Source organism: Agelaius phoeniceus, chromosome 13 (assembly GCF_051311805.1).
Source record: "Agelaius phoeniceus isolate bAgePho1 chromosome 13, bAgePho1.hap1, whole genome shotgun sequence".
Lineage (NCBI taxonomy): Eukaryota > Metazoa > Chordata > Aves > Passeriformes > Icteridae > Agelaius > Agelaius phoeniceus.
This window is the reverse complement of record NC_135277.1, coordinates 5,389,476-5,412,912: the sequence shown is the minus strand read 5'-3', so window position 1 is coordinate 5,412,912 and position 23,437 is coordinate 5,389,476. Positions and strand designations below refer to the sequence as shown.

The following is a 23,437-nucleotide window of genomic DNA, read 5'->3' as shown; positions in this document are numbered from 1 at the left end:
TGTTTTCTTTTTGTATGCGTGTGCTTTTTAACATAATATCCTGCGTAGCTCTAATTTCACCTCTACTCTCATTTGAATAAATCAGGATTGTTTTACAACAAATTATTCATTTGTCTGTAGCTCTGGTAATTGGTATTTATGTTTAGACTTGATCTCAGAGGAATAAAAATACAGAACTTGAAAATAAAATTGGTATGGTTCAAATCCCTCTTATTCTTTTTTCTTTTCCCCTTTTTTCTTGCAGAGAATGTCACCATGAATGTCCATTGGCAAACTGGATAAGAAAGAGCGTCACAGTGCAGGACAGCCTAGAAGATGACAGGTATTTCCAGGCATAGCAATGATGAGATCAAATTCCCCTCAACCTGCCTTGTTTGCTGATCTTTTAATCAGATTCAACTTCACTGCAGCTACAGCACAAGGTTCCCTGACAATGTATGACAGCATGTGACAGAAAAATATTTTGACTTTTTTTTCTTTTTTGGTCATTTGATGCTATTTGAGATAAATCTGAAGCCCCAGCAGCATCTGATAAATCTACCAAACTACTTTAGTGGAGGTTTTTAACTATTCCTAATTGAACTGGAGGGTCTGGGGTTTGTGTTCATGTGTTTGTAGTGGAATCCAAACAGGAAAGCTGGGAAATGATCTAAACCCTTTGAGGTTAACCTGCCATGAAATAGCATCAATGACAGAAGAGGACATTATTAAAAAGGAGCCAACCTCACTCAAAAAGAACCACTTTATGAAGCCAGAGCCCAAAGAACACCCAGGGCTGTTTGTGGTCCCACAGGGATAGGTATTTCATCCCCCATCTTCATCTCTCCAAATTTCCTCTGAACAGCTTCTGAGCTGAATTCTTGGGAAAGAAAAACACCAGCAAATTTTGAATGGGACTTATCAGCCTTTTCCCTACAATCTGCTCCGTATTCCTCTCACACCCATGTTCTTGCAGTGTCTTGGGGAAATGCTTGGATCACAGATAAGAGAGAACAAGGAAAGGAATGAAGCAAGAAACAAACAACAAAACAAAACCAGCAACCCCCCCAAACTTTTTGATGAAACTCCTCTGTGAATTGTGTGTATGGTTACAGCAAAGTTAAAACTGCCTTCTCCTTCACCAGTACTTAATTCCTGCTTTTAAAATCAGGCTCCCTTTGATCTTGAGGGTTGAAATGATCTGGAAATGAAACAGCCAGTGCTTTGCAGAAAATCTGGAGAGGGTCCCAGACATGGCTTTTACCTGGAAGGCTTCCAAAACAGGATGAAATCTCTCTGGTTTCAGAACAAATTGCGAGATTTTTTCTCTATGTCTAGTCCAACTGTGGAACTCTAGCCCTGATGTCTGTTGCTTCCCAAAGCACAGATGTAATAACCTCTGAGGTGAAATGAGAACGTTATTCCCCCATCTTCTCCCCTCTGCCTCCCCTCCGAGGGTTGAGGGCTGAGAGAATTTTATTACAGTGAAGGCTTAAAGTTTTGGGCAGGCTTAATTTGAGGAGACAGTTGGTTATAACCCAGGCTAGGGCCATCTATGTGAAGGTTGGAGAGGACAGAGCACCAGGAGCATCTGTGACATCTGGATCCTGTTGAAAGCTCAGAAATATCTGCCTGGCTTCATGTGACCTGGCCCCAGAGCCAAAAGGGCTGAGAAATGTGGTTAAGAGACTGCAGCAAGCTCTGCCCTAGCAAATGAGTCCCACTGAGAAAGCAAGCACATCAATATTTCTTTGAGTCTGTTTCTTTTAGTGAATATATTTCCATATGTTGCATTAATATTTCTTTTATTGGGGCTTGTAAGTCCATCTGGTATTTGTATTGGGAGGGCTTGAGCTGGCAGATCCCTGTGCTGCTGTTACACACAGATCTGGACAGCCCTTGCAAGGGTAAGTGGTTGGATAGGGACAACATCTCCTCAGCTGCCTTTTTAATTGGATGAACTTCTCAAATCAATCAAGATAACCTGGTTACTTATGTCAATTAGCTCCCACTGTGCCAATGTTACAACGTAAGTATGGGCTGAGTATAAGGTATATAGCAGTTCACAGTAAAGAAACCTCTCAGACACTGTACAGTGTAACAACCCTGATCTAGGTGGTGTAAAGGAGGAAAGATACCTGGGTAACAATATTAAACAAAAAATGTGCTGAAATACCACAGTTTGCCAAGACAATAAGAATCACTTTCCTTTGCATGCATTATTAAGGAATTGGGGAATAATTATCTGCTTTAATACAAGCTTTTTCCTTCTGCATGATTAACTTCAGTGATATCAACAGAGAGTGTGATGACTCTGAAATGACAGCTCCTGGTAGCACGTTCTGGGATTAGCAAAAACAGGTTGTCACTTTACCCCAGTCAGGATCAGGCAGTCTCTGTGTGCCCAGTGCTGGACAGCAGAGCCACGTTCTGCACCAGACACCTGACAGCCCGAGTGGGCAGCAGGTCCTGCCTCCTGCCAGGTGGCTCCCAGGTCGGGCATGCAGGGCTCTGCTCCTGCAGGAGATTGGATTTCCTCAGGCAGCACCGTGTGATTTTTGGCTGTGCAGCTTCCAGACTGAAAGCACTCCGTGCTCCTCGTGCTGAGCTGTGACTCGCTCTGCTCTCTGCACAATGCACTGAGCTGATTTTAAAATAGGGTGTGCTTCTAAAATGCCTGCCTCTAATGCCAGTCCTGTGTCTGGCTGCTCAGTGTGCAGAGTGACAGCACACGCACCAGCCCCTGGAGGGGATGGAGAGAGAGGTAGGACAAACACGCCAGAGCTCTGAGCAATGGCATGAAACAACAACAAAAAAAAATCCTTTCATTCTTACTAAAGTTGTAAAAAGTCTGTCGTGGCTTCTGTGGAAATTAATCAATATATGGAAAACTGCATATCAACTGTGGGGGCAGCAAGAATCTCTCCATAAATTAAAATATTGTGAGTTTCTAGAGCTAACTGGGAAAAGCACGGGGGTTATTAGCGAGGCTCTGGAGCCAAGGCAGAGTCCATGGAATTGGATCCTTCACTAGAGTCCATATTTTGTCAATGTCAGGATACATAAGAACTGTGAAACAAAGCAAATTGTATGTATGGAAGGAAACTAGAAATTTAGTCCTGCATCACAATCCTTTGAAAAATTCATATTAATTAAAAAAAAAAGATGAAATGTCCACATATTTTTTTTAAAGAGAAATAGGAGGTGAGAAGATTAATTCTCAAAATCCGTGAAATATACAGTGATGAGTTACTGGGGTTTGCAGTGAGGGGGGTGTTTTTGTAATTCTGTAGGCATCTCAGTCCTCTGGTGAAATGATGTATGGGGCAATCGTCTGGTAGGGGCTGATGGGATGTAAATGAAACTAATTAAGGAAATGTCAAACATAATTAATAAAACAGGTTTAAGTTGCAAAAGCACTGTCAGCTGAATGAATGGGGAAGAATGCCTCATTCCCATTGTTTTGGGGCTTGCTTGCTTATTTATATATTTCTTTATTTATTCCTTGCTCAGCCCTTTGCCCTCCCAGCAGCTTTTACAGTTGCACCATTCAATTAGATCTCAGAAAGCTCTTGGTAGGCTCCTGCATTTTCACCTTGCCCCCCTTGCGAGCTGGGGTCCCATAGAATAGGAGGAATATAAATTTGCCTTGTCGGCTTGCAGCCTGGGAAGAAGAAGGAAAAAAAAAATTAATTGCTAACTCCTCGTCTTCCCCAAGTACTACAGGACATTAACATAACCAATTTGCTTGAACTCCTCACTGGCTGCTTAATAGAGCATCTGACCAGCTGATAAGACCTGGGTGCTGCTGCCTATGATACCTTGTTATTAGCATTTTCATAATATTCAAATTTACAGCCCCATGATTCACTAGCCTCCATTCATTATTGATAAGTACAAAAAATAAATAAAAAAGGTTTATAAATAGCAAAGGGGGGTGAGCGACCTATAATTATGGCAAGCAAATTAGGGTGCATGGTAGAGTCAGTTACATTTGCCTAGGAGTAATGATGCTCAAGAACTTTTTCTCCCCAGGGACCAGAAAAATAATGGATTCCCTGGCAGCTGCAGATGGGCCAGGAAAGGCTGTCACCCAGGACGCTGTTTATATAAGTTAGGCAGAGCATATGGCTCCGTGTCCTGCCTGTAGCCACCTCCAGACATTGCAGTTTCAATGGAAAGAAATAAATACATAAATAAAAATAGCCCCTCGCTGGAAGGTGGTGGTGCAGGGATATGAGGAGGAGGAGAGTAGAGGGGAGAAAAAAGCAAACAACCAAAGGGAGTCTGCTCAGAAGTTTCTGTCGAGAGCAACCCCAGCAGCTCAGGGATCAAGTAGGGGTGATAGCCTTAAAGCCAGGGGCTGTTTAGCTGCATCACTGAAGAGAGAAAGATGAAATGTGATTTCTGCTAAAGCAAAACCTTTCCATGTTGCAGTCCAAGGCAGTCAAACACAAAAGCTTTGAGCCTGAGATGATAAAAATCATGATCCCAGTTGAAAGTAGGAGCTACTAGAAATAACCACTGGATACTTTATAATTTAAACCCTGTGGTTCTATTTCCATTAATCCAATCAAAGGCCTTTTTTTCTTTACTAATGAAACTAGAATGAAACACAAAAGGGAGGCTGACCTGTTAGCAGGTGACTGTTTCTTGCAAGTTATTCATTAAAAACACCCTAATGCTCTGGTGCTGAAGGAGGCTGTACCTATTTCTGTATAAATTAAACATAAGTGAGTTGGCTGAAAGATAAAAAAAAAAAAAAAAAAAAAGGTATTTCTCCTGACTCTCAATCCTTGTACAGGGTACATATAGAGAAAACAGCCCTTGCAGACATTTGCAGTGGGTTGGGGACATTGATGTGCCAGCTGCACCCAAATTTCTCAATTTTAGGTAGCTCCAGTTTTATTGTGTGAATGAATATTACCAATACGGTGCAGTCAACATACTCTAGATAAGAATGAGCCTTGGTTTGGCTCTTCTTGATAGAGCCAAAGCAGGCTCAGAAATAAAAGGGAAGAACTTTGGCAGGAAAACTGCAGTTCGGATGTTTTCACACTTGGTTTTTTTCTTTACTAAATTTAATTAAATTATTAGTGAATCTGTGTTGATTTGCATCATTCCATCCTTCTATTCTGATGTTTGGATAATGTGCCACTGGCTTTTCTTGTAAACACCAATTGGCCTGCAAATTTCCAAGCTACTTTTCCAATTATTCCTGTGTTATTTTCAGATACTCCCAGTTCTTCTATTATGCAGCAGTATTAGCAAGTATCCACTCTGAACTGCAGCCATGTCTGAATTTACAGTTCTTGAGAACTTTCCTGCATCTTTGCAAAAACATGAAGAGAGGATATTGGAGTAATCTTCCAATTAGCCCGCCTCAACAGCCTGTGCCTGGAGCCTTGTCCATTTTAATATGCCGCAAAAAGTACAAACTGAAACTTATTCATCTTTATTTTCTGAATTGTGGCAAAGTTTACGAGTGGACATAAGCTCAGGAAGGAATCCTCCTCCTGCAGCAAACCTTCTCCCCAGAACATCCCCAGTCCTGCAGAAGCTCACACCTGGACCTGAGCTGTCCATCTTCCACACATGCATTCATCTTCCAGAAACATCCTTAGGCATCCTGTGGGCTCTGCTCTGCCTTAAACCTCACATTAGCATCATCGGGGGAAAATATAAATTTAAACTGACACAGACTTGCTTGTCTCTTCCTTTGTGTTTAAACACAGATGGTTGCTTTTGTTGTGCCGCCGCATTTCAGCCAATGCAAGCAGCAAAGTACTTAACTGGAATATATATCTCTTTTCCTTTCCAAACATTCACAGCAGTGAGGTTTTTTTGTGGTGTTTGTTTTTTTTTTGGTAGGTGAAGTATCATTCTTCAGAATATATACAATGTTTTCATGCATCTTAATCTAATCCATTAGTCCTTGTAATTTATTGTTAACTGCTTGGATGTAGGGGCCATGACAGCTTTGAGTAAAGCATTTAAGCAGGCATCTGCTTTGTATAAATTATAAGAACCTTGGTCACACAAGGTTTCAGACAGAGACAAAGGTCTCTTACCAGCATCTGTAGCCCTGGGGATGATAATTTTTTTAGTCTTTCTTTTTTACTGTAAGAAGCTTTGGATATTGGAAACAGTAAAACTATCTGCAGACTTGCATTTACTTTTGTATTTGGTATTGTTAACAGCTCCAAGGCAGGAGTAACGTGATTGGCATGGGGTTTGGGAGCTGGAAAACACTTTGTTAGTCTCAAATCAGTTCCTTGGAGGCTAAAGCCCTGATTAACTATAACTGGAGTGGATTGTTTTAATCTGACTGCTGCAGTATTTTATGTCTGGTCATTTAGGCTTATTTCTGTAAATACTTCAATAAGCCTGAATCAATTTCTTCAATGTGTCCCTTTGTCTCCTGCCATCGGACATGGCATGGTGTCATGACATAAGTAAGCAGAACAGCAGGATCAGGGAAAAGATACCTTGTGCCACTGAGCAAGGAACTTAATTGTGAACAGGAAAGCAAAAACAAATTCTTAATATTATCCTAATATGTCCCAAAGCCCTTTCTCTCCTCTTTTGATTATCTTCCTGTTTTTTTGCCTGGTTATGAGACGTCTGAAAGGACAGCAAGATTTTGTTGGGGATGCACAGATGAACAAAGGTCTGCTGTACAAATGCACTTACTGCCGTCTCACTTTTGCTGCTTAGATTAATTTGTCTCATTCTGAAGGTTTCTGCATTGCATATTTCCTAACTAAACCAGAAGAAGTCTGCTGGAGCAAACTAATTGAAGCAGAGTACTCTGCATCTCACTTTGGCGCCATCGTTCCATGCTGCAGACACACAGTTCAGAGTTAATAAGGATGCCATGTCAGGGATGCCACTCACCAAGGTGAAATGCAATGCAGTGGTGGACAAGCCTGGTGAGTGGTTTTCCTCTTCAAAGGTAGCTTGGAGACATGGCTTCATTCTCCTTGGTACCTCTGGCTGCACAAAGGCAGAGCTGTGAAGGTGATGGGATCATAGCAAATCTACCCGAGTGCAGAGCTTTGGTTTAATTTTTTTTTATATCAATGGCTGGTCTCAGCTCTAATTAACCTACTCCCCTATCAGTCCATTCCCTCCCCACATGCTGTCTTTTCCCCTTCCTCCCTGTGATCTCCATTTCACTGCAGAGATGGCCTGGCAAAGAGACATTATTCTATTTAGAAGCCGAGCACCTCACTAGGGGTGACAGGCCTGTTTTTAGGTCATTTATCTAATTGCTCTTTGCAGATAAGAATTAATTAGCCCGATTATTTTTCTTAGTTTTTGGATGGGTTCCCCACCTGGAGAGAAGAAATTCCTCCATGTCAGTGATTAATTGCTGAGCCAGAAGCTTTCTGCCTTGCATTTGTAATAAATGCCGACTAGTTCTTTAGGTCGCATTAGGAACCAGACAGATTGTGGTTAAAATGCACGGGATAATAAAGCATTTCTACAAACAAGATCACTGCCATTAGATTTTGATTAAATATTTTAATTTATCTGGAGGTTGAGGGACTGCGGGAATCAAAAGGTTTAAGGTCTCCTATTCCCAGCACTTTCTGATGAGAGTCGCCCTATAGCCCTTTGATCTAAACCAGATGAACCTCATGGCAGTGCTTCAGCTCAGGATTTGGCACAGCTGGTTTGTCTCATACTGGTCTGAATGCTCCTAGGGCCGTGAGTGTGCAGCCAGCTCAACTCGCTTGTGATAACATTTTGTGAACTACAGGAGTCTGGTCGAGCTGAGGGAGGAAAGGTTAAGATTTGTGTGTGAAATTATGGCAGGCTCATATCCAGCTGCGTTTAACACAGTAGAAATTATTTCATTCCCCCCTTTCCTTCCACTTTCTCTTCCCCTTCACCTCTTTTTTTCCTTTCCCTTTCCCTTCCCCCTCCATTTCCGTTTCCTTTTTATTTCCATTCCCTTTTTTCACCTTTTTATTTCCATAGGAATTCTGAGCATTGAGCTCAAAGAAAAATCTATTTTTTCTGCAGGGCCAACTAAAGAAAAAACAGTGGCCTCGATTCACAAGCTGGTCAGCCTAGGACAGGTCTCTTTTCCAGGATTATAGAGCAAGCCAGACAGTATGATCTCCTGTGCCCTTAAAACCTGATTTCTGACCTAGAAAGTTCATGGAAGAAAATTGGAGTCTTGCCATCTATTTTGCCGTGCTTGTGAACTGTTTGAAGCCCCTGATGTCCCAATAGGAGAAATTAATTGCTGGTGTTAGAGCAGCTTCTCTGATCACAAAAGATGTGGAGCTGCCTATGCTGTGGTGATCATTGCTGCCTGGGAGAGAGGAGGGTTGGGAAGGCACAGGGATGAGATCCTGGGTCCGAGTCCCTCTGTCCCACAGCTGAGAGGTGTTAGCAGGGCAGTATCAGGGCACCAAATACCTTGGCTGTGTTTGTTGTCCAGGAAAAAAAAAAGTAAATCTTCCTCTTGCTGAAACACTTGCAAAACATTTACATTGGAGAGGAGTAAACTAGGGGCCCTGGGTGGATTTTGTTAGTGGGCAGTTATTTTTCTGGGGATTTTGTTCGTTTGCTTTTTAATGGAAAGGAGGAAAAAAAAAAAGAGAAAACCTGAAAACATGACAATTTTTTCTCCTGACAAGTGGGCTGAAGACAGACGAGGAGAACTGATATTTCTCTAATGTATAGGAACAATATTGCATTGTGAAAAGTAACTTTCCATGGAACTTCGTTCGATTCTTACTCAACCATAGTATTTTGAGAATACCATTCCCAGCTGTGATTTAAAGACAGAAAAATCTAGTGCTACACTGATGGTTAGTCAAAAATCAATGCTTAAAAATTGCTCCTAACTTCAACTTTGAGCTATGGGACTACGAGAGCTATTTTGGCTTTGAGTATTGAGTAAAGCTCATGTGTATCAGAGATAGTTGATATTTCTCACTACCTACAAAACCATCAAAATTATTTTATCTTTTCTTTTGGTAAATTGAAGTTTTTATTCTGGTCACCATTGCTGCCTGTATTTCATAACTAGACAGAAATACACATGCAAGACAGAGCACCTATTTTTTTTTCCTTACCAGATACCCAAGCAGAGTCAGATACTTGAATTCAGTGGGAGTCGAGGTGCTAAATGCTATTTTTGTTCTTAGCAATTGGACCCCATTTTAACTAATATATTACATAATAATTTGGGAATAAAAACAACATCTCCCCATATCAGTGGGAAATTACATTACAACCCAGTTTTCGGATGTAGAAATGGAGTCCCTGTGAGTCTGAGCTTTTTCCTTAATGCCACAAAATGTGTCACTGGAAAAACTTCACACAAAACCTTAGCAATATCTGCTCTTGTTTTAAGCCCACACCAAACCATTTAATTTAAGTAAGATTTACCTCCCCCACCTGCAATGCCATTTCTGGCACTGTACATGAGGAAATTTAACAATATCGAGTGGCCTGAGTTATGATAATGAAAGATGGTTGCTAAGAAAAAGCATGATGATAGCCAAGAAATTAATATTACAGAGATGAAAATCTTCTTATAGACCCAAAATAATAGATGTTCTGTATCAATATATGACTAATCAGCACTCAAGGATTTATCTTTCAAATTACAGAACATGGTGGAGACATTTAATGCAATATGGTCTCCCTTCAGAGAGATACAGTATGTGACTAAATATCTCCAGTGAGTAATATTCACACTTACTCAAGTACTGTAAATATATCCCTGATAAATCTGGAGAGCGAATTCTTGTAAATTCTTGTTTAACACTGCAAGGAAGCTTAATAACTTTCCAATCTATCAACATGTTTTAATTTCCTACTGTGCAGTTTCTAACCGAAACAAGGCATTTAACAGAAGAGATTCAAAACTAATGGATAATGGGCTGTCATGTACTAAAAAACCTTGGTACCAAATGTGACACTGAATTGTGTGGGTTTGGGCAGGACATTTCCAAATGGGAATGTTTCATCGCTGCTATGCCTAATTATGCATGCATTTTTATGTAAAATTAAATGCATGTGCAATGTGCAGATTAAAATAAGAAAAAACCGTGTCTCCTAATAAGTGGGAATGGCTAAGAACTTGATGGAGGGTTGCAGCCAGGTGGCTACATCAGCCAGTGACACGTGTACCTACACGTGCTCCCTGAGGTCCAGAATCCAGGCGAGCAGAACACCCAGTAAAAATCATGCCACACTTAACAAAACCAACCTATTTTTAAGTGGGATTTAATAATGTTAACCTACATGTATTTTACAGGGCTTGGAAGGGTGCAGACTGGATGATCAGTAAATCCAGTTTATGTAATGTTTCAAGCCCCTAGTATGGGCTTTTTTTGCCCTCCTTATTTTAAGCAGGTACCTCAAAAAATTAAATCCAACAAACACGTTGGCATGCACATATCAGGCTGGGCTTTTGGAGGGGGTAGAAGGATCAGTCTAATTTCTGTATCCTCTTTTCTGAAAAAGCTGCCCCTGAACTGGTGCTCAGTGGAGGATGCCTGTTGCAATGGTGTGCCCATAAGCTCATGCTGGTCGGAGACAACCAAGGAATTTTTGTTGTCTTGGGCTTGAAGGGAAGCAAGTTTCAGAGCGAACATGCCATCTCTGGGACATCCTCAGGATAGTTCTTCTTCCTTGAAGCATATTTCTACATCTCTGCCATGAGAGCAGAAGAATTTCCAGTCAGACCCTTGAACCAACTGGGCCATGCAAGGCTGTGAGGAGCAGTAGGGAAATCAGCACTGCTGCTTGGAACCTGGCAGCCACACCACCCAAAATCTGAGCTGCCTGGTAGCTTCAGGTACTGTCACAGGAAGAAAATTCAGAAATAATCAGAGTTGTGATGGAGAGAGGCCTGAATCATAACTGCTACTTTTGTGTGCTGCATGCATCAATCTTTACCAATAAGCTGAAATTACCTCAGACTTTTTATTTATAGGTGGTAATTGTCTTTAGCTAAGTATCATTTTTTCCCCTAAAACATTGGGACATTTTCTAGGCAGAGATTTGCTGTGGAGCTTTACATGAGCAAGCGCAACAATACCTGTACACTGTTTTATAAAATGTGCAAGGTTTTTTTAAAAAATATAAATTATTCAGTTATTATGATGCTGATGCTGCTGCTACTGTGTATATAAACGTTTCCAGTCCCAGAATGGGCATAAAATACTTACTGTGAATAGTAAACATGAAAGAAAACAACTGAGCTGAGAATTAATGATTCACTATTTCCTTTTTTTTTTTTTTTTTCCCTCAGCTCTGGGGGTCTCTACAAAAGAAACAGCTTCCTACAAGTGATAATGTTAAATCTTCTTGTTCTTCCTACTTGCCTTTTTCCTCTCTGGGGTCTTTAAACTTACTTCAAGCATTTGAAAAACTTCCCTAATTTTTCCTATAGTCCTCCAAACCAAGCTTCCATGGCTAGTGGAAGATGTTTTAATCTCCTGCTATGTGATAGAACTATCCAGTATTCTCTGTAAAATTGATCATATGTGATTTTTCTTCTCTCTTTTTTAAATTTTCTGCCCAAAAATATTATATAGGAAAATAAGCACAGAAAACCAAGTACTCAAAGCATTACCAGAGACATGCAATAGGCCAAGGAATCAAATCATTATTTCCTGACCCCCTCAAGCCACCTTTTGACTACCACAGTGCAAAGAAATTAAGAGTACAGAAAGGCACCTCCTTTTTGTCTGTTATTCATGTGATGAGGAGCATTAAAACAATTCACAGTAGTCTTTTAAATGCAAATATTATCAATATCAGCACTTTCATTTCAATAATACATTCCCAGACATCTCTGGTTATGATTCACAACTGTCTGGTGTGATCGAGCCTCTGGTAACTCTCTCAAAAGTTCTTGAGACTTATATTTATTTCCATCATTTCAGGACACTCTTTGTAAAGATGAATATCTTTTAATACCTCTTGCCTGGGTGCAAGGGGTGACCCTGATTTTTGCAAAATCTCATTTTGCAAAACACACGCTGAGTGTATTAAGGCCCTGATGAGATAGAGCGCTGGCTAGAGAAACCTTCAAGCATTACTTTTTTTCTCCTCCATAAAGAGGAAAACTCTAAATGATATTGTTGATTAGATACAGCATATTGGTAAAGGTCTTGCTAGCTCTCCTGAGCATGTCTGCTTGACTTCTAAATTCACAGCACTAAAATGTTTTCATTCCCTTTCCCTTCACTCCCCACTTAATCCTTAAGCATTTTCACCTTAATCCAGAAGTTTTCAAATGCCCTGACAAACCAGCTAAATGTAAAGAAATAGCTGCTTCTCTTAGCTTTTTTTCCTGTCAATCATTTAAAACCCAGTGTAATGTGTGATGAGGATGACTCAGTTTGTAGAAAAGCAGCAACTTAGCAGTTGGCTAATGTTTTGTGAGCTGCTCAGCTTAAGCAGATGGAATACTTGTATTTCATATCTCAGTCCCATCCCTGATTATGGTTTTTTAGCAGTCCCAGGTACTAACTACCTCAGCATCAGAAGAGATTGGTGGCAGGCTGGTGTTCACAGCTTACTTGTGATTCTGGAAGGTTTTCTTATTATATGCAATAGTTCTGTCAGACAGGTGTTGGAGGGATGCATTTGTGCTTTGGGGAATAGCAGGTAAATTTATGCAGCTTTAAAGGACTGGCAGATTTAGCTGCCTACATATGATTTAAGGGCCTGATCCCAAACCCATTAAAATTAATGGGAGTTTTTCATTGACTTAGTTGGCTTTGGATTAGCTCCTAAGTGAATTTCCAGTAGAAGGCAAAATCCCAGCCAACAAAGCTGCTGATTTCTTGGCATCCTTGTCTCCTTTTAGTGAGCAGTGGCAGAGCTAAACCTTCCAGAGCTGCCCAGTGGAGTTATTCTGACAAACCCAACCTTTATCTGCAGACAGTTTTATCCCTTACCTGGTACTCCCAGAATATTTAAATAAAAAAATGGAAAAAACAGAAATGTGGACTTTATGTAAATAAATCTGCCTCTCTTGCCTTAGAATAGAGAATTCCTGCACCATGTTGGACCTAAGAGTTGTATAAATGTGTGTGCTCTCTGGATTTGGATATAAGTAGATAGCCTGGGAACAATGCAAGCATATTTTTCTAAACTTCTGTGCTTTTCAGAAAAAAAATCCCCATGGCCCAGAAACTCCTTAAACAAAAGCTCTCTATGCATTGAATAACTCTCAGTGTGTTTTTCTTCCATGAATTTCTCCATAGATTGTTTTTGAAGCTATACAACCACCCCTAAATCTTTTTGCAAGGAATTTGCAAGTTGCCTTTGTGCTACGCAGACAGAAGTCTTGTACATTTTGAATATACCCTGTGCTAGTTTCCTTTGATGACTTTTAAATCTTGCATTACTAGAGACAGTGAACATTCATTATCTATTTGCCATTTCCAGGCCAGTCAGTATGTTAAAGACCTATCTCTGACCTCCTTATCCCTCTTCTAGGTTGTTCTTTTACAAGATAAAAAGTCTTGATCTATTTAGCTTAACTCAGAAACTATAATGTAACTTTTCCTAACCTCAAATAATTCAGGACCTGCAATTAAATTTTGTGGTCAGCTTGGATTCAATCAATACATTCGGCTTACTGGACACAATGATATTTGTTCTGAATTTTTTTTTTAATACCAAAATTAGTCTGACTCCAGCTCCCTCATGAGATATTGCAGGGGGAGATAGGGGTGGGCAGGGGATCTGTATTTGGAGGATTCCTGACATTGCATTAGTTAATAATGAGGGACATATTAGTATTCTTAAAGTTCCTATAGTCTCTAAGCTTCATACAGAGCTGTAAAATAAAACAGCCATAGCCATTAATATGCTAATGTTATATGCTATGACCATGTTGCTGTCTCTCTTGAGTATCTCCCCAGTCTTCCTATCTCTTTCCACATCATATTAACACTCCCTGGGTGAAATCCTGACCCTGTTGAAGTCAATGGCAAAACTCCCATTGACTTCACTAGAGGCAGGATTATCTCCTCCAAGGAGCTTTATGGCTTCACTCCTGACTGCTTTGCTGTTTTCACATCCTACTGTATCCCCTACTTGCTCTCCCTCTTTTCTGATAAATGCTCACCCTCTTGCTATCATTTATTTTGGTCTTGCACTCCTGGTTCTGCACCTTTTTGAAATGAGTCTGCCAGTGTGGAAAAGTCTTCCTCTGCTCTGCCTGCCCATTGACTCCCTCCTCCTGCTATCAGATCCTGCTTAAATTTTGTATGCTAATCTTTCCCTGCTAGCCACTGCATTCTCCTCTCCTTTCCCTGCATCCCATCATGATATAGTATACACTAACACTAAGAATAGGTGAAAATTGCCTGTCTGCCTCCTCAGATGACTTCAGACAAGGTTTTCATATGCAAGACATCTATAGCAAGGGAAATGCTTCCCAGGCATTTTCTTCCTCTCGTTTTTCCGCCTTGTATTCAGTCCTTGCATTAGATAGACCTGTAATATTAATTCCTTGCTGTCCAGCCTTATATTTTTAGTTTAATTTTATTATAGTTATGCACAGTTATAGAAAAAATAAATTGCCCTAAAATTAGCATGCTGAATAGGCTAAAGGAGTATTTAGAAATGAGCAGAGAACAATGCTCTCTAGATAATTTATCATGCAGGCAAGAAGAAAGAGCTGCCTTACTAAGGACTTCAGACTCTCCATGAATATATAGTGCAATCAGTAAAGAGTTTGCATGATCAAGTACTAACCAGAAAAAATTTGAAATACAAAGTTCATTTAAATCAATAGAAAGCCTCCCACTGTCTTGGCTATAGGCCTAAAGAAGGATTTCAGGATTTTACCCATTGCATCAGATTGCAAAGAAACCTTGTAATGCATTGTGGGTTTTTTTATTTTATTTTTCTTTAATTTAAGTACATAGGCTGAGCAGCTTTATACTGTTGACTTTGTATAGTTATGAGCCTAAGCTGAAAGATCCGAGAAACTATTAATACCCTCCAGAGAAATATCAGCTTGCAATAGTGAGTATGGATCCCTCTTGTTGACCTAGTTTATATCTACAGAATCAACCTACACAATTCCTTTCACCAGCTGCTCTGTGGCTTAGGGAGATGGGGTGTTAATTAATGAGACATTTGTTGAAATTTATAAGGGCTTTTCCTATCCAGGTTAGACATAAATTATGAAGGCTCTGGCAAAGTGGGCAGAATATTGTTGACTGTAACTGTTCTGCTTATTTTAGCCAGTACTAGAGAAAATAGGTCTTCAAAGAACAATTTATGTGCAGGAGCAAGCTTGATGAGAAAAAGAGAAGAATATTTTAAAGAAAAAATAAAGTCACAGTATGAAGTGATTTGTTTTTCTTATTCACGGTACTATTACTTTTTCAAATTTCTATTTTCAGTACGGCCTTTTAGTCCCTGATTTGTTAGGAAAAGATACTTGTACGGTGATGAAACTGTGATCTGTTTGAAATGCATATGATGTCATACAAAATTCACTATTATCTGCTACTTGGGTTTTATACAGATAAATATATGGGAAATGTACATGTAGAGAAAAAATTAGATTTTTTTTTGATTATGTGTAGTCTCAATTTTAATGTTAATTTCTAACAAATATTCTAGCATGGGAATTTAACAGCAGACGTGTTGGTAGAAATAGATTCTTTCAAGTGAGTGTTGGAGTACAGTGGTTTTCTTAATAATGAAAAGCAAATTTCCATTTCTGAATCATAAGCATTGTCATCGTCGAGCTAATTCAAAGCCTGACATTTTATCAGTCAGGAAAAGAAACATGTTACATGCATTTAATTAATATCTCCCTCTGAGGGTTCGAACACGCACAGGAGTCTATAATAGCTGTTCATTTAGGAGCCTTTCAGTTCAAGCAGTAGATCCAGATCTGGAGGTCCCTGTTCCCATTCACCCTCAACCCTTTTCATTTCTTATGACATGTGCAGGATTATGTGCCAATGGAGCAGACATTTTGCAATAAAATGTATTTTCATCAGAAAATGCTGATTCACTAAAAGCAAAATGTTACATGGAAACATATTGCTTTTGATAAGCTTCTGAGAAAATACACATAGGGTCTGCTGATTGTTTCTGATTTTCCATTCAGCTTGCTTGTTTTCCTAATTTTTGAAGAAAAGTTTATTTCATTTTGAAACTAAAAAAAAATAAATCCATCCACGTTTACTTTCTTCCAGCTTTTTCTCCAGAATTTCTTGCAAAATCACTCTTTTTTTTTTTCAAAACATTTTGTTCTTGAGCACCAAGAACAGTAAACCTATAAACAATTCTCAATATGAGAACCCAAATTGAGTGACCAGATAATTCTAAAACCTAAGAGCTGCTACAAGCTGAAAGAAAAGAGGTGAATCCATCAAACAAATATCTTTCTGAATTACCGCTATGGCAAATTCTGGCAGGAGCTGCTTTCTTTCATGGTTACTTAATCATGAGAAAAAAAACCCCACATGTCCTGAAGATAATAGTTCACCCTTGGAAGACATTTCATGACCTCCTGCAAATCTTATTTTCTTGAGGGTAATCAGAGACTCAAAAATCAAAAAGACCTAGTGCTCAAATTGTTTAGATCATCCTTTTCTCTTCTCCCTGTGACTGTGCTTCCCCAGGAGCCATGTGAGCTCCTTGCTAGTTGTGATCTTTGGGGCAATCAAAGAAGCCATTTCATGTTCCTTGTCAGTCATTGGGCCTCCTGATCTCTTATCAATTACCTGTCAAAAGAGGTGGGTGTTCTTCTTCATTAACACATTGCAGTGTGGTAATTAACAACCAGATAGCAAAGGGCTTAGAAAGTGGCCTCTCTTGACCACTTGTTCAATAAATATTGACATAAGCACCAGTAAAAGTATGTCATATGGGTCTTTGCTAAAAACAACAAGCAAGGAAAGAGTAGGAAAGCAAACAAAGTGTATCATGACTTGTTTTTTGAAGAAACCTCCACCAGATTTTAGCAGCAAATGGGAGCAATTTGGGCGTTATTCAAGCCCAAGTTGCCTTGTTTTTTGTTTCTCTCCTGACTGAAGATGTGTCCCCCTCCCCCTGCTTTTTGGGTGGGGGGCAGAAAGGGGAGGTTACCTTCCCGTTGAAATAAACCAGCAAGAACTTTGTCAAGGAATGAACTCTTACTGTAACCCACACCTCATTTGTCACCCTGATGGGCTGAGGAAAAGTGACATTTACAAACTGAGAATGAAAGTACATCCATTTCACCAGTCTGACACCCTGATATAATAACTATTTACCTTGAGAAAGAGGGACTGAGATTTCCGATTCTTGTGAATCTTCTCACTTTGGCACTTATTTTCTCACTCTGTCAAACAGCCCCAGATTAATGGAACAATTTGTTCAACAAATCATATTAGCAGAAAGCGCACAGGGTAAAGAGAAGGAGGCGGGGGAGCAGGAAATTTTTACTCATTCATAGCAGTGGTATCTCTGCAAATAAAAATGTAGTTATGCCTGACATTTACAGAGGTACAATGTGAAAGGGAAAAAGTGTAATGACTTTGGGCAGTTGAGAGATCACTTTGCAAGAACAGTAGTGCTCAAAAGGGAATAAGATAAAGTTACACATAACATCTAGATTGAGCTTCTTTCTGGAACATATTTGTCAAACACAGCAGGATCCGTCTGTGTTTAAAAAAGAGTTTTCCATTAAAATTAAGCACCGTGTTCTTTTCCTAACTATAAAGAAATGCTCCCTTACAATCTGCTTTTCAGAAATGTTAGGTAAAGAATTAAAGTAAGTTGGAGCCATAGGGTGAATGCTATGAATCCTTCTGGATGGATTGATAATGTCTAAGGGACTGATATAAACCCTGCCTAAGCCAGCAGAAGATTTTCCATTGCCTTCACAGGATGAATTGGGCACAGAACAATCAGAAACCCAACTATTCTTCTGCATTTACTCCTTATTTACACTTTATAACCAGACAAACCAGGTTCCTTCTATTTCCCTATAAACAGATAGCTCCTGCCATGGAGTCAAGAGAATGCAAGAATGCAAGAATAGTTTTTCCAGCTTTACAGAGGCCCAGGTATAAGTATAATCAATTCTAGAAAATTATTATTTACATTGGGTAAATGTTTTGGTTAGGAATTGCAAACAAGTTACGACTGTATTGATGAGTAATTCACTGGGCAGCAAACCATACTTTTTCCTTTCAGCTCTTTAACCCAGAGCTCCTTGCAAAACTGTGTGTTGGTATTTATAGCATATACAGAACAGATTATCTTTAAAAAGTGTTTCTTTTTAAGTCTGAGCAGCCTGTTTCTGCTAGCCATGAAAATATAGAGAGCAATGCAGCATCATCCCCCTGCATGCACACTCACACACTTATAAACACATTTTAAGAGGATACTCTAAGTTTTCCATCACATTAATTTATTTCTGTTAGCTTGGTACAGCAGCACTGTACCCTGTTCTCCAATGAAAATTGACGCTCCCTTGTTCCACGTTTCTTTATGCCATGACCTTGAGTGTCAAGAGAAAATATTGCTTTGCATCCTTGTGTTGCTTGAGTCCTGCTTCTCTCTTTATAGCTTATTACTTGGCATACTTCAGAGCCTATGTACTGCAATGAGATATGCACTGTACAGCAGGTAACACTTGGAATACTTCAGGCTATAGAGATAAGAAGAGCTGAGTCTGTTGTGCACATAATATTTTGCCCCAAATTCAGGAATTTAAAGGAATGGTTCAAAGGTTTCAGGTGGCAAATTGTTAGTTGCTTAATAAAAGTAATCAGCCTTCTACATGACTGAAAAAAAACAAAACAAAACTGAAAAGCTGAACATACAAAGTCATTACTTATTAATTCAACTGGGTTTTATACCGGTGACAGTGAATGAGATGCATGCACAATTTGGTAAGGATCTAGGCAAGAGGAGTCTGGCACAATTAATGCAGTTGGGATTTCCAGCAGCACCACAGAGAGCAGAATCCATCCTCTTCAAAATACAGTGCAGGTAAGGGTCACCGGTGACATTTCCTGAGCAAGCACAGCAAAAGAACTAAAACTAACCTGATTTTAAGTGGCTCAACCTCTTCAACCTATTTCAGTAAATGGAGAGCTTCTGAGAAAACCTTGCCCCAGTCCACCCACCCCACACTGAACAAGCCCCAGACATTAGGTAGGCTGGTCCCTCTGCTGACCTTTCTCCTCCCTTTTCCCACTCACACATGGTTTTACTCTTTATTGATTTTGTGAATTCCTGAAGCGCCCTGTTCTTGATGGCCCTGAGGACAAAAACGTTGCTGTCCACTACGGCTGGAACAGTGACCAAGGGTGAAGGTAGCAGAGACTTGGCTGCTCTTCCGTGGCCATCTCCAACCTAAGACACACATGAGTAACAACATTATTAGTTCAGAACAAAAGAGGCCTTGTACACTTTAAGGTTTACACCTCACTGATCCTTCTGGATACGTCCCTGTTCCATGGAAAGTAAATTACAGCACAAGGACTCGGCTGCAAGGAGAACTTGGCACGTGCCATGCTCAGATGGCAGGTTCTCCTGCCAGTCTGCAACCCCCAAGGTAAACAGAGATCAGTCCCAGCCTGGAAGGAGGAGTTTCTGGGTATTTTGTTGGTTTTTGTTTTATTTTGTTTTGTTTTTTCATGACAATCTCTTCTTTCATTTTAGTACGCTACCACAAGGGGGAAAATAAAATCTGGTTTTGTATCTTGAGCATTCCAAAAAGTATTGGATTTTTTGGTCAAATTTGAAATTTTGTGGATGGAGCCTGTGAACAGTTTTGTTATAGAGATACAGAGTCAATCTTCTGGTGCAATCCAGTCTTCCTTACAAAAGCATAAAACAAAGAGAAAGGAGGTGCCAAGGTGGCTATAGTGGAATATGCTACAGGGAGGCTAAAACTAAAACAAAAATAAAAAACAAAACAGCCCTCCCTCTCCAGAGAATCTGAAAAGAAAGAAACACAAAGCACTGACTGTTGGTCTGTCCTTCCCAAAACATCTCTGTTTGCCAACATATTAATATTCCAGAAGCAAATGCTCTCATCTTTTCCCAGCTGGGGATTCTCCATCTCTTCAGGCCTGTTCACTCCCATTAAGTCACAGATGTAAAGATGGACTAGAGATGTTTGACACATTTTTATAATTTTCTAGAAATTACTAACAAGCACAAGGACCCTATTTCAGAAATGGGCTTCACAGCAGAGGTCAGTTTGAAGGTGTATTAACAGTCAGGGATTCTCCAAGAGATTGTGTCCTGAATGTAAAAGAAAAAAAATTAAAAATTGAATCTGAAAAACTAGAATCCACAAGCTATGTGTGTGTGTAGCACTTTCTTTGTGAAGAGTAAATCATGTATTTTAATTTTGACCTCTTTGAATATTTCACATTTTCATTGTCATGGCAACTGCTGTTTTTCCTTTAGAAATATCAGCAATTCAAACTGTAATTCCCTTCCTCTTTCTGGTTTCTCCATATCCCTGGATTATTTGTCCCAAAAGAACTCCAGTAAATTGTCTGTGATCCAACTGTAACAATGAGCTGTGGCAGTGGGTACATGGGCACAAATGCCTAACGGGATACTAGAGTAACTCTCCAAGTCAGAGATGGATTTTGGCAGGAGCCAGGACTTCTCCAGGTGCAATCACAGCTGTTTGAGTTGGATTTTCTGTGTAAGCAACAGCACAGCCCAATTCTTTGCTTTTTGTGTGAACCCCAGTGCCAAGGCCACATATATATATATATATAATAATCCTCAAAACATTAAACACCAGGAAAAGAAATTAAACCACTGTCCTATATTAAATACAATATTAAATCCTAAATTCATAATTAGGCCTTATGGGGCTTAATCTTCATGGGCTGTTGCTGAAGGAGCACTCAGGTCCATCAGCAGAAATTCTTCTAATCAGACCTTTCTCTGGAATTGTATTTTACAGAGCATGTGGGCTAAATGCTCACAAATCACTCATGAGCATTTGGAGGGCAACTTTAACTCCCAAAGAGAAATATTAGTCCTTGTGTGACGTGAGATGGTCTTGGTCATGTGGGAGTGCAATATCCTGAAAGCGGAACTCTGCCCAGAGCGGCAAACTTACTTGTGTATAGCCAAGAGGAGAATTTTGTAAACTGAAAAGTAGAACCTTTAAAAGTGAATCTCTTGCAGTGAAAAATGTAGCAGATTAATAAGAAATATGAGTAGCATTTTGCTTCTTTGGTGACTCCTTATTCATAGTAATCCTTTAGATATGGAGCAAACAGTTCTATGAGTACAGGATTTAATAAAGCCTAATGAAGATTTTTAGTGGAGACATGTCTCATAGCTGGGTTCACTCTGTTTCTTTAAGGTGAAAACACTGACAGCAGCTATTTCTCCAGGAAGCTTTTCCTGGTCTAGGGACATTCATAATGCCTCTCTCCTGTGTAAATTATCTGATGTCTAATGGTGACAGACGCGTACACACATACACAGACTGTGATTGCATAAGCCTGGATTCCTGAGTAAACCATGCTGAAAGAACCCATCAAGAATGCTAATCAGAATTGGAGACCTTCAAATACCATATGAAGCAACACAGCTACTGCTTGTCATGCAAAGTTGCAAAACATCTATACATAGGTCCCATATAGGTGTGCGTGTAGAGGTTATAGATAGATGTGCGTATATTTGTGTATGTATCTATATCTGCAGAGTTTCCATGTGCTAGAACCTCCCTTCTTCAGGCAACACATTATTGGTTTTGTTGCCTGTGCAACTGTGAATGAGTATTAATTTGAGATGACTCAGTTTGCTGCATGATTCATCCCAAATGTGAAAGGGGGCAGACTGAGTGGAATCTCATTTCCCCATAATAGTCTGGGGCAAATGGGCCCTGGACACCCACGTATTTAGAAATCTTACATACCTGTGAAACTTTTATTTTTTTCACCCCTCTGATGAATATGGAGACACCAGTGTGAGTTTTATACACTCTGCTCATCAGGCCAATGTATAGAAACTCGCTGAGCTGAGACATAAATATGGTCTAATCATCAAATGTGGATTCAGGTCTCCCCTGCTGAGCAGGTAACAGTCTAAAGTGTTTAAACTGATACCTGCCCAGCATGTGGTATCTTAATCAGCATCACATTCCTGCACTTCCTCCCTCAATTTGGTCTACAGAGACAATGACCTCAGGAAGACAATTTTATTTTAGTGTTCAAATTTGTCTATATGAATATATTTTTAACTCATGCACTGCCTGGTGGATGAGCTTTGTGTCCTCTGTGCAAAGGAAAGCGTCACTCATATGTAGGGAATTATAAAGAGGTCATCAGATGGAAGGCAGAAAAGTGAAAACCTTAATGAGCAGTTTAACAGATCTTATTTTTTTTTCAATTTTACAGTTTTAGACCAAAACCAGAAGTTGGGCTGACATGGAACAAGTTCCAGACAGGAGCAGCTCATCCCTGAAGATGCCATCTCCCCAACCCTCACACAGTGTCTGGGGTCTGCCAACACCTGCCATCATCCTTCTTTCTGGGCAGCTCCAGCCACAAGGGAAAATTTGTTTTTTCTACTTCTGTTCAACTCCTTCTGGGCACAGATAGTGTGTGTATGAACTTTAAAAGAAATCAGTGCAGTGGTTGCTTTTTGAATTCCAGCCCTGTTTATTGTGATTAGGGACACATTTCCTTCGAGGAGGCCTGGTTTCATATTGCCCAGAGGGAGGGACCAAACTCCCTGAAAACCACAGAATTCATATCTGTCTGAAACAACCCATTTACATCCCAGTTTTTAGACCGGCTGGCAGATTGGGAAGGGATGTGAAAGCTTCGACACCTGACTCCAACCTTGAACATCCTTCACCCACACCTCTCCTGGGAGGCTGGCGGTTCCAGCACATTCCCTTGCTCCTGTCCAGCGAGCTGCTTGGTGCTGCCCTTCCCTCAAACCATGGCTGGAGACACCCAGTGTCCCCTTTCAGGACAGGGTGTCCTTAGGAGCATGGAAATTCATCTGCTGCTCTTCAACTCTGCTGCTGCTGGAGGCTCTCAGCTCTTCAAATGGTTCCTCTGCTTTGTTCCTGGAAAGGTTTTCCGTGCTGCAGGATTTGAGGGCATTTGTGAGTGGAATAAGCACAGAGCAGGATGGGGTAGTGGTTATGGTGTCCTTGCTCTGTTTCCAGGTTCTTTTGGTCTCCCTGGATTTCTGACTGGTGGGGTTCTCCTCTGAACATACTCTTCCAGGTAGGAGAGGTCCTGGAAGATCACGGCGAGGCTCCCAGGCGCCTTGGCCTTATTTTCCACTTTCACCGCGGCCGACCAGCTGGTGCAGCAGCAGCAGCAGGAGCAGCGCTTATCTCCAGCTCCCAGCACTTCCCCCGGCGTGCGTGTGGGAGCCGGCGTGCCACGGCCTTGCCTCGGCAGGGGGAGAAGCGCGGCCGGGCCAACAGGAAGGCTCCCTCGCC

General features: G+C 40.4%; 1 long non-coding RNA gene across 7 annotated transcripts in view; it reads left to right on the top strand.

The window, feature by feature from the left end:
- The window catches only part of LOC143695160 (uncharacterized), a 53,310-nt gene extending 30,267 nt beyond the window's left edge, over nt 1–23,043 (top strand). For 5 of the 7 annotated variants that reach the window (XR_013184130.1, XR_013184132.1, XR_013184131.1 and 2 more), the window contains one exon: nt 245–21,450. This is a non-coding gene — a long non-coding RNA (uncharacterized LOC143695160). Of the gene's footprint in view, nt 1–244; nt 21,451–22,379 lie in introns of those variants that run through there. The other 2 variants (XR_013184126.1, XR_013184129.1) reach the window with 2 other exon arrangements.
- Nucleotides 23,044–23,437: the final 394 nt, after the last annotated feature.